Here is a 17294-nt window from a genome sequence, read left to right on the forward strand (position 1 = left end):
GACTCGATGGCACATAACAACAACAACAACAACAGTTGTTTTAAAACAGACAAATAGAAGCAAACTAATCATCAGAAAAAAGAAAGCGAAAAAGAAAAAATAAAAATAAAAAAAGAGAGAAAAAAAAAGAAGAATTAGTGGAGGATGGGGCAGGGCACCCAGGCTCCATCTGAGCACACAGACTGTGATGGAGTTCCTGTGGGCCCAGAAGGTATGTGGTAGTGGGGGATGGCCGCACCTCCGCTCACCAAGCGGGTGTGGGGTATAAGAGTAATAAGAAGAATGTCGTACCTTTTCAGTCTTGCAGGTCTGGAGGGTTCTTGGGGTTGCTGGAAAGCAGAACATGTTCTTAAGCCCCAGGAATCTCGGAGAACGCTGTCTCTTTAAATATCCAAAATAGTCAAGCTGCTTTTTAAACCTTCAAAATGGCGGCACCCTCCGGACCGACAAAAGTCCACACACAGCTCAGCCCGCCTTTCTCTTCACCTTCTCTGTTTGCTCCCCAGCCACCGTGCACAGTCCTCCATGCAGTTCCTGGGTAGCAGGGTGATTTTTAGGTTAATTCTTAGGTCCTACCACCACTCGGGAATCTCCAAGATGTCTGTGCCATCAGGATCGCTCAGGATCGCTGCCAGGCCACAGCTCCGTCTGTCTCCTTTTTTGGTATTTTCACGCAAATTCTTCTGCTAGTTGGGATTTAGTCCACTTCTATATCCTTCCCTTCAAGGCTCAGGGGTCCAGGCTTATCTTCTGTGTCGGTGTTAATTGGTTTCCCTTTTCTTTGTTGAAGAGGGTCTGTGCAGTCTTTCTGCCTAGTCCCCTATCTTGCCGGAACAACCAGAAAAGTTCTTTGTGTTTCTCTCCAATTGTGTTGTCTCCTTTCTCCCCAGAGGTAACTATCTTGACTTTCTTGCTTTTCCTTATTGTTTTACTACTTATATAGGTAGCCCTTAATGATATTGATTAGTTTCATGAGTACTTTTGCCTATTTTTTTTTTTGTCTTTATATCAATGGAATCATACTGTATATATTGTCTGACTTTTTTCACTCAACATAACATTTGTAAGAGTCATTCATGTTGATGCTGGAATGAATGAGTGACTGACCATGTCAAGGACTATATTCCTACTTTATTCCCAAACATTCCTGGATGTTTGGTGTCTGATCTGTGGTGGGCAAAGGGAATACAGAGCTGAATTAGACATGACCCCTGTGGTAGTTATGTTTGTGTGTCAACTTGGCTGGGCCTGGTTGAGTGGTTCAGCAGCTGGTGGTAGTTATTCCCCATGATGAGACTGGCAATCACCTCCATGGTGTGAGATCTACCACAAGCAGCTGAGTAGCTGCTTTTGGGATGTGATCTTCTTCCTGTATATAAGGAGAAGCCTTGGGAATGGTCTACTAGCTTATGGCACCTTGAACCCTGCTTGTAAACGTGTCATTGTTCAGCAGCCTGCCATGCGCTGCTGATGTTGGGACTTACAATGGACTTGAATTAATGGCCTGCCATGTGATTTGGTAATATTGGGACTGTGCCTTTTTACTTGTCAACCTTGGGGCTTCTCAGCCTCAGCAGCCAGCAGCTGTCTGAGTGAAGAAATGTCTCTAGCTCCAGTGGGCCAGGAGCTGGAGGTAGAGCTGGACCCCCTAGAGCCTGGCACTTTGAACTTGGACTTAAAGCCTCCAAATTGTAGGAATAAACTCCTGTTTGTTTAAGCCATCCCATTTGTGGTATATTTCTTGTCAGAACAGCACTAGGTAACCAGAACAACCCCATCCATCAAAATATTCACATTTGTTTATGGGAAAATGTAATTATGACATAGCATGTCATATGCTGTGGGAGAACAGAGAATGGTTATCATTTTGGGAAATCAGATTGGGAGAAAGAGAGGCTTCTTGGACCAGTTGAGATCTAAGATGAGTCTTGAAATGAGTTTAATTTTCCAGTAAGATGAAGAAGGTGGGAATTGCAGGTAGAGCGGGTACCAAATGTAAAGCAATTCAGCATTGTCTTAGTCAAGATTCAAACCAGCTTAATTTTTTAAAAAAAATGTTTAAAAATCTTATGTAAGTGAAAAGTTCATATGAATTGGGTTCAGGCATGGTTGCATCCAGAAACTTAGCCAATTGCCAGGTTCTGTTTCTTTCTCTGTATCTCTCAGACAGGCATTCTCTACATAATGAGTCAGATGGTCCTCAAAAACCCTAGACTCATTTCATGCCAGTTTAGCATTATAAGAAGGAAGTGTTTTTTTAAATAAATTCCAGCCAAAAATCTCAGAAAAGATTCTGCTTGGCCTTGTGGGCCACATTTGCATTTCTGCATTGCATCTGGAAATATTCTCACTCACTGCCGTGGAGTTGGTTCCGACTTATAATGACCCCTCCTTGGGTTTCTGAGGTAGCATCTCTACCAAAGTAGATTGCCCAGTCTTCCTTCTGAGGAGTGGCTGGTGGGTTTGAACCACCAGCCTTCTGGTTAGCAGTCAAATGCCGTTGGCACTATACCGTGCTTATTGTCCAGATCTGGATCACCTACCCCTCTGCACTCAAATGACATAGGAGAGAAAAGTTCTGTTCCTAGAAGTGAGAAGGAATCCTAAGAAGTCAGAAACAACTGGGGTTCACCATGGTTACATTTGAGAAACTACAGGTTGTGTGGTATAACTGGAGGGAATGATGATGGGGCACATAGCCAGAGGAAACTATGCATGTGAGTTACCCAGTTTTATTTTTATGCTGAACATAATGGGAGCTTCACAATGATTGAAAGGATTGAAGCAGAAGGCAAAAAGGTCAAATACTTATTTTAGAAGGATCCCTCTGGAGCCTGTGTGAGGGAGGACTTGGAGTGCAATGAGTATTATCATAATGCTGGTAAGCGGTTCAGAATAAGGTAAGGTCCTCCTTCCAGGCTAGAATAATGAGGTGGGGTTGGGATGATATGGTAGGAAACTTATAATGAAGTAAAAACTATAGTTGGGGTAATAAAAGTTGGGAAGACAAAGAACAGAGGAGTCAAAGCAACATCCATGTTTCTCATCTGAGTCACAGATGTGGGGAGGGTGATTGTCACCAAGATAGGAAGCATGAGTTTGATGGACCCATTGTTTTACGATGGCTACAACTTTGCCCCTCTCCCCAGCTTCTACATTAGTGTTGGGTACTTAGTGGTGCTGTTAGGGGCTGTCAAGTCAATTCTTACTCATAGCAACCACATTTAATGGAGTAGGAATTCCCCACAGGGTCTTATTGGCTATAATGAAGGCAGATCATCATGTCTTTCTCCCTCAGAGCCTCTGGATGAGTTCAGAGAACCACCAACTTTTCAGTTAGCAGCTGAGCTCCTAACCAATGTATCACTAGGGCTCCTTGGATACACACTAAGTTTTTTATGAGTAGATTAATTGGAAGTTGAATTAAAATGTAGATGTTAACTGTGGCATGTGCTTCAAGTTGTAGATCTCTTGGGGCCACACTGTAAGTCCTTGACAACCTCATTGAGAGGCTGAGCCAGTGTGTATGTGTGTGTCTGCTTCTGCCTGTCTGTCTGTCTGCGTGGGATGACTTTCCCACCCACCGTCCACATCCACTGGCCTCCTCATCCTCGTTAACCAGAATTGCAAGGTGAGGCTTCCCCGTGGCCAGGAGCAGAGTAGGCTGATTCCATTGTTACCTAGCTTGGTGTGAGGGAGTGTTCTGGGAGTGTCACCTCCTAGTGCTTCTTCCTTTCCCTTCCTGCCAAACCTGCCAGAGGAAACCCTGGGGAGGCTAGAGGGAGTGAATCTGTGTCCTTTCTCCAGCAGAGACTTCTCCAGCTCTCTAGAGGCCACACTTCCAGGAAAGACCCAGACACAGATGTGTGCTCAAGCCTATGGTGTGCTAGGTGCTCTTTCCCCATTAACCCTCACTATACACTGCCACATAGATAAGAGCACTGTCCCCAATTTACAGATGAGGAGAGAAAGCATGGCTAGACATTGTGTATACCTGGCTGGGGGACATGTGAAGAAAGGAAAGATGAGGAAACTGAAGCCCAGAAAGGCAAATTGAATTGCTTGAAGCCCTTAGGTGATAAAAAGGGAGTAAAAAAAAAATGTGATCTGATCTGGTCTAATCTGAGTCTTGGGTGTAAGGCCTGTTCTCACGTGACAAGCAGCCTGAAGTGATTGGGTTAGAGGGCTCTTTGGACTAGAAACTGAGCTCAGTTGTCCTGGGCTCCCTGACCAGAAGCCAGGGAGCATACCAGTCCCTCCCCCTTGGGTCTGAGTGCTTTGGGACCTACACAAACTCTGGTGACAGGCAGGTAAAGGCTGGTGGGGATGAGAGGAGTGGGGGAGTGGGTGGCTGGCAGTAGGGTAACACTGCTGGCTTATGAAGGACATTTTTCAATTGAGCCAGTAACTGGAGGCCCTGAAAGTGTGTTCTGTCTCAGCAACTCTACAGTCAGAGGATATGAACTGGCTGTGAGAAAGCCATCAGGGGTTGGCTATTCCCAAACTCTTGGAAGGCACAGAGCTAGATTTAATAAAAGGGGAAAATGGAACATTTTCATTAACACCAAATTTTCCATTTAATTTGGACTTCTGCAAAATAAGTGGCCTAATTACTGCCATGATTTGAGCTTCTCAATTGGTTTCTCCTACAAGAAGCTGCAGACTCCACACGGGTCCTATTCTCAGAGCTCACCATTGGGCTATAGCCCCTCCCATGAAAGATTTGGCGGGGGGTGGGGGGAGGCTAGGCAGGGTAGTCATAGAAGGGGTGCACAAGTCTACTGGAATACCTCACCTCATACTCCCTCCTGACCTTCCTCTGCTCTCAGCCCCCTGCAGCCAGTGGAGAAGATGCCATTCTGGGGCCTGAGGCCTCCAGAATGGCCTAGGCCTAGACTATGTTTGAGTCTTGCCTGAGTCTCAGCTCTGGGCCTGAGAATTTGAGGGGAATGGACAGTATCTTTTCCACAGTGCTCTGGGTTTTGCCCTTGGGGACGCTTACTTCAGGACTCTGTTGTTGTTGCTGTTGTTATGTGCCCTCGAGTCAGAGCCGACTCATAGCGACCCCTCCTTGGGTTTCCAAGGCAGTATCACTACGGAAGTAGATTGCCCCATCTTCCTTCTGAGGAGTGGCTGGTGGGTTTGAACCACCAGCCTTCTGGTTAGCAGTCAAGTGGCTTAGGCACTATGCTACCAGAGTGACTCTGTTACTGCTCTATAAAAATGATGTCTGTAGGCCAGCCATCTCAGCATGCAGGTCACTTACACTGACCCTCCCAATCCCGGGGAGTTCTAGAAGTAGCCCCAGCCCTGGATCTCACAGCTCTGGTCCAAGAGTGCTGGCTGTCCCACCCCTCCTCCACCCACCTCCCACCTCAGGCCTCTGCTTTTTCCTCTTCCCTCTGCGCTTGAAGAGAATCAGGGATTAAAGAAACGGAGCAAGAAATTGCCAAGAACTAGCCTAGCAGACAATCAGATAGAGTGATGGAGGGAAGGGGCCCTTCCCCCAAGAGAAGCATGGAACATTCAGCCTGGTGGGAGCCCAAGACAGTCTGGATATTTCAGTGGGCAAAGTCTGTGCCTGGATGTGCATGGGGTTGCAGACTAGTAACACCCCCCACCATCCCTGATTTAGACTTCAAGCCTGTTTTCTCCCATAGAATCAGTCCCAATAAAGGTCTCTCTACACACCTCAGGAAAGCAAACCCCTCTCTAGCTCTTCTCGAAGTCAGATCCAACTGCCCCACTACCTCCAAGGGCTCCTGCTCCAGATTTTCAGTATGCTGGCCCTGCTTCAAGGAGGCCTGTTGGAACAGTGTTTAAGCACTTGGCTTCTAACTGGAAGGTTGGTGGTTCAAACCCACCAGCTGCTCTGCAGACGAAAGATATGACAGTCTGCTTCTGTAAGGATTACAGTGTTGAAAATCCGACTGGGCAGTTTTGCTCTGTGCTATGGGGTCACTATGAGTCAGAATTGACTTGATGGCAGTGGATTTTTATATTATTTTAGCCCTGCCTTCAGCCTTAGGGGGAGCTCTGGTGGCATATTGCCTAAGGCATTTGACTGCTAACCAGAAGGCTGGCTGTTCAAACCCACCAGCCACTCCTCAGAAGGGAGATTGGGCAATCTACTTCCGTAGTGATGCCACCTCGGAAACCCAAGGAGGGGTTGCAATGAGTAGGGTCTGACTCGATGGCAGTGTGTTCAGCCTTAGCACTCCAATCCTGGCTCTTTCCAAGGAGAGAGGGGCTACCCCAAGCCTTATGGAAGAGAAGCTAAAGGGCTGTGGGGAGGCACCAATGGGGATGTTGCAATTGGGATGTTGGTAAAACAAGGTAAATGTTTTCTTGGAGAAATGTGGGGTTCCCTCAGACCTACAGCCCTTCCCAATGCCTGGGAGAAGGTCTTATTATATTGGCAGTTTCTTGAGTCTGACCTTAGTAGGGGCCATGGAGGAACAGAGGAGAGTCCTGTATCATCTCTATTCTCATGGAGCTCTCAGGCTAAGGGAAAAGAGGTAAAAGATATTCTCCCCATTTATGGATGAAGAGACTGAGCCTCAGACACACCCAAAGTCACCCAGGTGGGAAGTGGAGCTGGAATTCCAACTGAGGTACTTAAAGGCAAGGCCTATGTTTTTATCTCTATGCTTTTTAAAATTTACATGCAGCTAAGTGTATAACTCAATGGCTTTTTATACGTGTGTACATCCATGTGACCACCACCCAGGTCAAGGTGTAGAAAATATCCAGCATTTCAGAAGGCTCCTTTGTGCCCCACTAGTCAGTGTTGCTGTTGTTATTAGTTGCCATTGAGTTAGCTCCAACTTATGCCAATCCTATGTCTCTGGGTGGTTTGAGCTCCCCAGAGGCACTTCAGAAGACAGGGCTAATGATCTGTTTCTGAAAGGCACAGACTTGAAAACTCTATGGAGCAGTTCTACTCTGCACACTGGGGTCACCATGAGTCCCAGTCAGTACACCCCTACAAAGGTAACCTTAGTTCTGCAAACCTTATACTTTTAAGAGTGAAAGGAGGAGCTGTAAGTAATGCCAGGGTAAGTAATGCCAAGACATGTTAACAGGGACTGTCCCAGGTCTCCCTATCTTTACTCCACCTTCCTGCCTCCAAAGACATGATCTGTAGTGAGGACTCAAAGTCACTAAGCCAAGGTTTTGGGGAGTTATGGGGGTGCTTAACCTATAACAGGGCTCAGACCCATATCACCAATACCTTCTGTGAAGACTCAGTAAGGAGGGCGGAGGAGGGTAAGTTGGGGTGAAGCCTCTCTGGAGACCTGAAAGATGCTGGCAGTGCCTCCACCTAGCTCTGCTGGGTTCAGGCTGTGCTTTCTGAGGAGGGAAGCCAGAGATGGCACCGAGGAACTTTGTTTGCCATCCACAGGCAATGAAGACTGCCAAGAAGTAGGGCCCTGCAGCCCTGCCTGAGCCAACTGCCCCAAGGGACCTTCCTAAGCCTGTGGGGCACTGGCCCCACTCAGAACCACCCTCATCCCATCCCCACCGCCCATCCAGCACCTACTGACCAGGGCAAGACTGCTCGGGCAGATCCTCACTGCCCTGTGGCCTTGGTCTTGACCCTGGCTCAGCCTCTTTGTCTCTGAGCCAGCTTGGCCATTCAGTGGGAAAGCCGTGGAGCATCCAAGGAGACATAAAGAAACTTTAGAGACTTTTAATTTGCCAGCACGGCCTCTCCCGCTAGCCAGCAGGTTGAGCATTTGTGGAGAAGGGCAGCTGCAATAAAGGCTTATTGTTCCTCCTCTGAGCCACTGCTTGGTGACTCCTTTCTTAAGTGAGACAAAGGGAACCCAAGGCCTGCAGGCGTCCCCAGGTCTGGGAGCTGGGCCCACAATTAGTGAGCATCCCTACAGCTGCAGAGAGCCAAGTCCTGGGATTAAAGGAGCCAGCTCCACTTCCCTCTGGGGTTGCACCCACAGAGGCCACACTCCAGCAGGGACCCCAGAGGATCCCAGAGGCAGACAGGACTCTAACAGGGAAGGGGCCCCCAAATCCTACAACAGGGGGCCTGTGCAGCCAGAAGAGCAGCCACAGGGGATGAGCCCAGGTTCAGATTCCTCCGTAGGAGATGGAGGGTGGCCTGGGAGAGCTTTCCATCAGCTAGAGAGGCTACCTCAGGATGCAGTAACTCACTGTCCCAGGAGGTATGTGAGCAGAGGCCTGTCAGGAGGATGAACAGAGTGAAGGTGGAGCTCTGAGACGGGCTCTTTCCAGTACCCAAATGGCCAGACTAGGGGTTCCCAAGCAGACTCTCTTGACTAGGTGGGAGGACAGTGGAATGTGATGACAGTATGCATCTAAGGCAGATACCTGTATACACTGTATACACCTGGGAGCCAGGCATCCCATGCCCTAGGGGGGTGGGGACTGAAAGGTGGCACCATGTCTCATAATACCTCTTGCTGGGAGCACCCGGTGTCATATCCCATAGGTACCCTTGCTTGGGAGCTAGAAGAGAACCTGCAAAGTTTGTCTGCTCCATCCTGTCCTCAACCATCAGGGGGTCTGAGTCTTGAGAAATGCATCTTGGCATGGTGACAACCAGAACATCTTTTCTCACTCCCCATTGCCCACTCTGGGGACCCTCCCTGCTTCACTGTCCAAGACATTAATGGGTTTGGAGACTTTGTGCAGACAGAGTTGCTGAAGTAGTGGCATTTCAAGCCATGAGGCTGTCGGCAGAAGCATGTGGCCATCATGTACAGTTGTGTATGTCGTTCACTGCACAATGGCTAAGGGGGCAAACAAGGGCTGAAATCTAGACTTTGTTCTGCTCCCTAATAAATGAGCATGGCCTGCCCTGCCTGAAGGGAAGGGCTCCTTTTTCTAATTTTAATATACACAGTGGCACTGTAAAAGCTAATGGATGCCTTGAAGGGAGGGGGCATTTCTAGTCAAGGGACAGTCACCTGGGGCATGAAGACTAGTCTTGCCACTGTTTGGCTCTTCCTTCTCCAGGGCATTCTGACCAAGGGTCACATTTCAGAAGCCTTTGTGACAGTCACAGACCCATCTCTGATGTCCGTAGGATGGCGCCCATGGCCCTCCATCCCCAGTACATGTGGCTTTTCCTGGGATTGGCAGTAAGAACAGTTGCCTGTGACTTATGTCTGCACAGGACGCTTCAGCCTCAGTTGCATCAGGAGCTGCTACCTCGGCCCTCCCACCTCCTTGGGTAATTGCATTGGGGAAAGGAAGCATTATTTATTAGTCATGTGGACCTGTTCCGCTCAGGCCCACCCACCCTCCCTTTTCTCTGCCTTTCCAAAGAACAAAGATTGGGGCTGAAATAAATTTGATAATAACCAATAAGGACCCCAGAGAAAATAAAGCAGCTTTTATTAAACTTCTTCCAAGACCTTTTGTGCTGAGCCTCTGTAGGCTTTCTCAGTAGAGCCATTGCAACCTTGGCTCTGTGCCCAGCCGGCTCAGGGAGCCCTGAGTTTGGCCCTCATGACCACTGCTGCAAATACCCTGCAATAACTGGGGGCCTTGTCCTTTCCACTGCTGTCCTGATTCAACTCCTATTTGAACGGCAGTGAGAGCCACAGAGAACTAACTGTCTGCTTCACGGCTGATCCTTTGTGAGTCGCCCAGTTCCAAGGTTTTGGCGTAGTGGTCTTCCCTGGCCAAGCCAAGGCTCCAGGTGGCCAGTGCCAATGGGGCCCCCAGCTCCAGAGAAGACAGGGTAGAGGCTCTGGGCCTGCTGCCATTCATCCCTGGAGTCATCTCTCCAGGTTGAGTATGGCACGATTTAATGCTCCCATTCCTCCATTCCTGCTCTGCATGACAAATTGTTTTAATAAACATAAACCGGGTAATAATAAAGTCATAATAAGCCCGCGACTCACCTTATATCACTGCAGTTAAATCCTCCCATAAGCCAGCGCTGGTTACAATGACAATTACGGCCGGGCCAATCCGCAGGCAGGCCTGCGTGCGGACAGATTTAATATCGTTTGTAAATATGATTAGTGGGCTGTCATGTTATTGCAGGCTGCTATTTACATTTCTCTCCGGGGTTATACACTCCGCCAAATCAACATTAAGTAGTGGGCCTCTCTTTCCTCCTTAAATCATACATTCCCTCTGCCTGCACCGATCCCGCTTAATGAAGAAAGGGAACCTGACGGCAGGCACTGGGCAGAATGGAGCTTCGCCTCCAAAAGGCATTTTTCTGAAGACAGATGGGCACCGGGGAGCCCCGACAAAGCTCCGCCCGGAAACTCCGGTGGGTGTTCAGGCCCTGCCTGCCGCAGCCCCCTCCTTTCCACCCGCTGCCCCTGCCCCTCTCCCTGCCTGCTCGCTTATGAAAAATGTTCAAATAATGAATGGTTGTTGTTTACAGAAGTAATTTCATGCTACATTTCCATTATTGCCTGGATTTGTTTAGCTTCACACACTACCCCATTGCCTACGATGAACTTTTAAGGAAATATTGCTCACGCTTCCCGCTCTGCAGTTCCGCTTCTAATGGAAGCCGCTTGCATTTGAGACATATTGTGACACTTCATAACTGTGTGCAAATAAGCATTCTTAAACTGCTAGGTCCAATTAATCATTGTTGCAAAGCCCGACCTGCTCTAGGTGCACCAGAATCCACCCCCTTGGGGAGGGAGAGAGGGAGGGGGCTGAAAAACTGGTGTGGAGTGTGCTGGGGACAGGGCAGGCCCCACAGTCACGCTTCCCAGACCATCTAAGATCACTGGGGACAACACAGGTGCATTCGTTTCTTGTCTTCCAAAGAGTTTAGTGCGAACCCATAGGCCAGACTATGCAGGAAGGCAGGGGTGGGGAGCCACTTGCGAGACCTGAATAAAAACGACTATCATATGCCTATCTATGTCTTCTTAAAGAGAAAAATTCCAGATAGGATTTAATCTTCTTTTGGTGGCCAAGTTCACCATTATGTTTGGAAGTGTAATGGTGTACTTTGAGGCTATTGTGGCCACAGGCAGTGGTCCCTGCACTGATTGCCCCCAGTGCTGTGTTCTCTGAGCCCTGCAGTTGGATGCATATGGTATCTCTTTCAGGCTATAGCTATTGGAGTGTCTGTCCAAGCCTTCTCTCTTCCTCATGCTATTCCTAGTCTTTGGTGAGCTTGAAGACTAAGAAATCAAGGTTGGAGCATGGATATTAGAAAACCAAACTTTTTGAGTTATTTGGGAAAGCAGCTGTCTTTGGCAGAGAGCATGGGCGCTCTCCTGAAGGTAGCTTGGGACATGTATTTTACTCAGAGCCCATTCTTGTTTTCCTCCTGATTCTCAATTGAGTTGGAGCTAGGAGAGGGTCTAGACAGAGGTTACAAGGAGCTATGCTGTTATGCAGATGCACTTTTATCAATTCATTCAACAAGTAGTGTATATATGAGCCAGCCAGTATATGCTAGTCCCTGGGTGGGGCAAACAGTTAACACCTTCAACTGCTAACCAATATTTGGAGGCTTAAATTCACCTAAAGCGCCTTGGAAGAAAGGCCTGGCAATCCAAAATATTAAAAAAATCAGCCATTGAAAACCCTGTGGAGCACAGTTCCGACACACTTAGAGTTGGCACTAGTGGGAATCAACTCAGCAGCAAGTGGTTCATGTGCTATGCACTGTTCTTTCTGGGTATTGCGAATCAGTTCCCAGTTCTCATGGAGCTTATGTTTTAATGAAGGGAGGCTGCAGGGCTGCTATGTGTGATCACAGGCTGTGCACTGCACAACTCTGGAGAAGGCTGTGTCACACATGAAGGCAATGATGTGAACAGCACTCCCTGGGACCATGCAACATGGCAGCCCTGGAAAATAGACAACAAAGAAGTCAGATAATTTCAGAAAGGGATAACTTCTATGAAATAAATAGTTGTTGTTGTTGTGGTTGTTGTTACCTGTCATGGAGGTGGACCCGACTCACAGCGACCCCTCCTTGGGTTTCCAAGGCTGTATCACTACAGAAGTAGATTGCCCAACCTTCCTTCCAAGGAGTGGCTGGTGGGTTTGAACCACCAGGCTTCTGGTTAGCAGTCAAATGCCTTAGGCATTATGCTACCAGAGCTCCTGAAATAAATAATAGGGGGTACGAAATAAAAATTGATTGGGGACAAAGGGGTCTCCTCCTTTGAGGAAGTAATGTTCAAGCTGAGATAAACATACTCTCTCTCTTAGTGCACAAATCCTTACAGACTTCATGTGCAGGCACACCTGTGTACATTTTCTTCCTCATTAATGACTCCTGAATGAGACAATTTCTCCTCATAATGGCCTACAGATGCCAAACTTTGTATAACAAATATTTATTATTTTAATAATAAATAAAGATATGGATTTTTTTTAATATCAGGGGAAATTTGAAAACATTTGGGGAAGCTTTTCACCCAAAAGGGTTAAACATAAAGTGTGCATGCTTAAATGGCCACTCATTCCACTATCTGGAAAATGTGGGTGACTTGAAAAGCTCATTCCCTGAAGGCTGAATGTGTGTGTGTGTGTGTGTGTGTGTGGTGTATGGTGTGTATGTACAAAGAGAGGTAGGGATGGGTGTAACTAAGGGCGAGAGGTAATGTGAAACGGACCACAGATCCCAGAGCCTTGTGTTAACCAGGTGTGTCAGCCAGTGCAGAGATTAGGGCTGGGACCATGGCCAGAGAACTGTCTCTGTCTCCAGCAGCACAGAGGAAGCATGAGACATAATGAAAGTGAGTCGCTCGGCACTGAAAGTGGAAAACAGTATTGATTTTCCAGTGCTTGGCTGCTCAGGAGAGCTCATCAGGTGCAATCTCACAGCCCTGTCTACTCACGCTGGAGTCCGAAGGGTTTGTGGCGCCCCCTGCCTGTACTGCTCCTCAGCTCCACAGGGCCAGCTTCCCCAGTCCAGCCTCTGTGAGTTCAAGTGAAGTGCCTTGTCCCTGGGGTCTAGCTCAGAGAGGGGCAGAGGACATGATGATGGGGCAAAAGAGGCCTGGGAGGGCATATCTCTTGGCTCTGGTATGTGTGAGGGCAAGTCAGACCAGTGGCCACATGCTGAGCTACTGGCCTGCCCTGGGTCCCTATCCCCACCAAGCACCCAATGCCTACAGGTATCCAGGTGAGTCCCCAGCATTTGAGCTTGTCCCTATAGGAATAAGAGTCCATGTGGAGGAAGGACAAGCTCCATTCAGGAGCCAAAAAAAAAAAAAAACCACTACTGCCATTGAGTGGATTCTGACTCATAGCAACCCTATAGGACAGAGTAGAACTGCCCCATAGGGTTTCCAAGGCTACAAACCTTTATGGAAACAGACTGCTTCATCTTTCTCCCATGGAGTACCTGGTGGGTTTGAACCACTGACCTTTTGGTTAGCAGCCAAATGCCTTAACAACTATACCACCAGAGCTCCTTGCACTCAGGAGCAAAAAGCAGGAAAGGGAAGTAGAAACTTCAGTGGAGCCCCACAAAGCCCCATCTCTCACCATCTGGGGAGGTGATATAATGCAGCTGTTAGACAAGGGTCTTTGGAGTCAGCCAGGCCTGGACTAGCATCCCATCTCCTTCATTTACCAATTGTATGAACCCAGGCAATTTATTTAACTTTCCTGAACCTCAGTATCCCCATCTGTACAATGAGGATAATAGCTGTCCCCCCGGGGGTTTACTGTGAGATAGGTGGTGTCTTATAAGACAGATAAAATACGTAAACCACTTAGCACCTGCTTGGCTCCAGTATGTGCCCATGATTGTTAGGTAAAACAACAACAATAACAATCATACAAACCAAGGACCAAGGGCTGGGCTGAGGCCTGTTTCTGAGCCACAATCCCCTCACTTGCCTGAAGCAGAAGCCCTGGAGTCATCCTAGACTCCTCTCTCGCATCTCATACTTACTCACCCAGTGCTGCCCATTCCACTCTCTAAACATTCCTCCCTTCCCATTGCTGCATGTCTGGTCCAGACACCATGATTTGTCTCCTAGATTAATGTAGTAGATTCTGACTGGCCTCCCCAATCCACTCTTGCCCTCTTTCTGAGGTACCTAAACCAAAAAACCAAACCCACTGTCATTGAGTCAATTCTGACTCACCGTGACACCCCCCCCCCCACACACACACCTTGGGTTTCTGAGGTGGTAAATCTTTACAGAAGTAGATTGCCCTGCCGTCCTTCCATGGAGTGGCTGGTGGGTTTGAACTGCCAACCTTCTGGCTAGCAATCAAATACCTTGGGCACTGTGCCATCAGAGCTCCTTTCTGAGGTATCTAATGATGTCATAATGCACATATCACAAGTAGATGGTTTTAAGGAACAACAATTTATAGTTCCATAGTTTTGGAGGTTAGAAGCCCAAATCAGCGCATTGGCTCTGGGAAATGGTCCTTCCTTATCAGAGGCCCTGGACATTCCTTGGCTTTCCTTGACTTGTAGAGGAATCTTCACATGGCATCTATTCAGCTTTTTTGAACAAGACACCACCGAGAAGGGATTAGCTTTAGGACCCACCCTAAAATGGAACAGCTTCACTAGTGTAACAAAAGAAAACTCCTATTTCCAAATGGGGTCACATTCACAGCTACTGGGGTTAGGACTTGAACATGTATTTTGGGGGACACAAGTCAATCCATAAGACCTTCTCTACTGCTTTCAATTCCTGCATTTAAAGCAAATCTGGATCTAATCACAATCTCATTTGATATCTTTGGTGACTCCCCCTTATCCCGGACTCACCTGCCCTCCTTTCTCTGTCTCCCCAATGCACAAGGAGCTCCTTCACGTCAGGGCCCTTGGATTTTCATCACTATATTGCCCATGCCTAGCACAGTGCTTGGAGCAAAACAAGGTCATAAAATGACTTTTGGGTGAATGAATGGATATCTAAATGTCTCTACTGGTATTTAAAGCCAATACTTTAAACCCAGATTTGGCCACAAAACCTTGAGAGCATGAAGTGGCAGTCTGTTGGGAGTGGAGTGAGCATTAATGGGTAGGGTGGTTGAGGACAGAGCTGCAAATGTGAGTGAGACAAAAGAAAAGGAGATGGGAGTGAAGGCAGTTTGGGGTCACACTGGGTGGAGGGGGGTGGTCATAGTAGTTAGAGAGAGGTTGCAGAGTCCAAATACTGAGGGAGTGAGATCAGGGTGCATGAAATTCCAGTGGGAACAGGGTGAAGCCATGAGTTCCCAAGTGGCAAAGGGACTTTTTAGTTTGCACAGCAAGAGTCACAAGGGGCACAAATCAAGGCAGGCCCTTCCCTGACTGCCCTACCATTTGTTCTGACTTCTCCTTTGCTGTGTAGCCACTAGGTGGTGACAAAGGGAGATATGTCATTGATACTGCAGATTTCAAGGGGTTCCTTGTGGACTCAGTTGCTGTGGATAATTGTCTTCAAAAAGGATTGTTTATTGTTGTTGTTATGTGCCGTCGAGTCATTTCCAACTCATAGTGACCTCATGTATGAAAGAATGAAACACTGCCCAGACCTGTGCCAGCCTCATGATCCCAACTATACCTGAACCCATCGCTACAGCCACTGTGTCAATGTATCTTGTTAAGGGCCTTCCCCTCTTTCGCTGAGCCTCCACTTTACCAAGCATGACATCCTTCTCCAGAGAATGGTCCCTTCTGACAACATGACCAAAATAGGTGAGACAAAGTCTGGCCATTCTTGCTTCCAAGGAGCATTCTGGCTGCACTTCCTCCAAGACAGATCTGTTAGTTCTTTTAGCAGTCCATGGTACTTTCAGCATTCTTCGCCAATACCACAACTCAAAAGCATCAACTCTTCTTCAGTCTTCCTTATTCATTGTCCAGCTCTCACATGCATATGAGGCGATTGAAAATACCATGGCTTGGGTTAGGAGCATTTTAGTCTTTAAGGAGATATCTTTGCTCTTCAGCACTTGAAAAAGGTCTTTTGCTACAGATTTTCCCAATGCAATGCATCTTTTGATGTCTTGACTGCTACTTCCATTGGTGTTGATTGTAGAGCTAAGTAATATTAAATCTTTGACAACTTCAATCTTTTCTCCATTTATTGTGATGCTGCTTATTACTTCAGTTGTAAGGATTTTTGTTTTCTTTATATTGAGGTGTAATCCAGACTGCAGACTGAAATGTTTATCAGTAAGTGCTCCAACCTGTCCTCACTTTCGGCAAGCAAAGTTGTGTAGTTTGCGTATCTCAGATTGTTAATGAGTCTTCCCACAATCCTAATGCCACATTCTTCTTCATATAGTCCAGCTTCTTGGATTATTTGCTCAGCATACAGATTGAATAAGTATGTTGAAAGGATACAACCCTGACACACTCCCTTCCTGATTTAAAACCCTGCAGTATCCCCTTTTCCTGCTTGAATGACAGCCTCAAGGTCTATGCATAGGTTCCTCATGAGTACAATTAAGAGTTCTGGAATTCCCATTCTTCTCAATGTTATCTGCAATTTGTTATGATCCACACAATTGAATGCCTTTGCACAGTCAATAAAACACAAGTAAACATATTTCTGGTATTCTTTGCTTTCAGTTAAGATCCATCTGACATCAGCTATAGTATCCCTCATTCCACATCCTCTTCTGAATCCAGCTTGCATTCCTGGAAGTTCTCTGTCAATACACTGCTGCAACCATTTTTGAATTATCTTCAGCAAGATTTTGTTTGTATCAAAACAACAATGAGATACCATCTTGCTCCAGCACTAGTAGCAAAGTTCAACGAGACAGAAAATAACAAATGCTGGAAAGGATGTGGAGAGATTGGGACTCTCCTACACTGTTGGTGGGACTGTAAAATGGTACAACCGTTGTGGAAAGCACTATGGCGATTCCTTCGAAAATTGGAAATAGAAATACCATTTGACCCAGCTATTCCATTACTAGGTATGTATCCTAAAGAAGTGAGAGCCATGACAAGACAGACATATGCACACCCATGTTCATCGCAGCACTATTCACAATAGCCAAAAGATGTAAACAAACCTAGATATCCATCAACTGAGGAATGGATATCCAAATTATAGTACATACACACAATGGAATACTATGCAACCAAAGAATAATGTAGAATCTGCAAAACACCACATAATGTGGATGAACTTGGAGGACATTATGCTGAGTGAAATAAGTGAAATAAGTCAATCACAAAAGGACAAATATTGTGTTAGTCAAGGAAATGTTTATCTGTGGAAGGACATTTTCTTTGTTGGTTATCAGGGGTAGGAGGCGAGGGTAGAAAATACGTTTAGATAGATAGAGATAATTTTTGATTTGGGTGAAAAGAAAGGCAATGTACCAAATGTGAGTGA

Source organism: Orycteropus afer, unplaced genomic scaffold (genome assembly GCF_000298275.1).
Source record: "Orycteropus afer afer isolate SDZICR_OR568_19922 unplaced genomic scaffold, OryAfe1.0 scaffold00014, whole genome shotgun sequence".
Classification (NCBI taxonomy): domain Eukaryota; kingdom Metazoa; phylum Chordata; class Mammalia; order Tubulidentata; family Orycteropodidae; genus Orycteropus; species Orycteropus afer.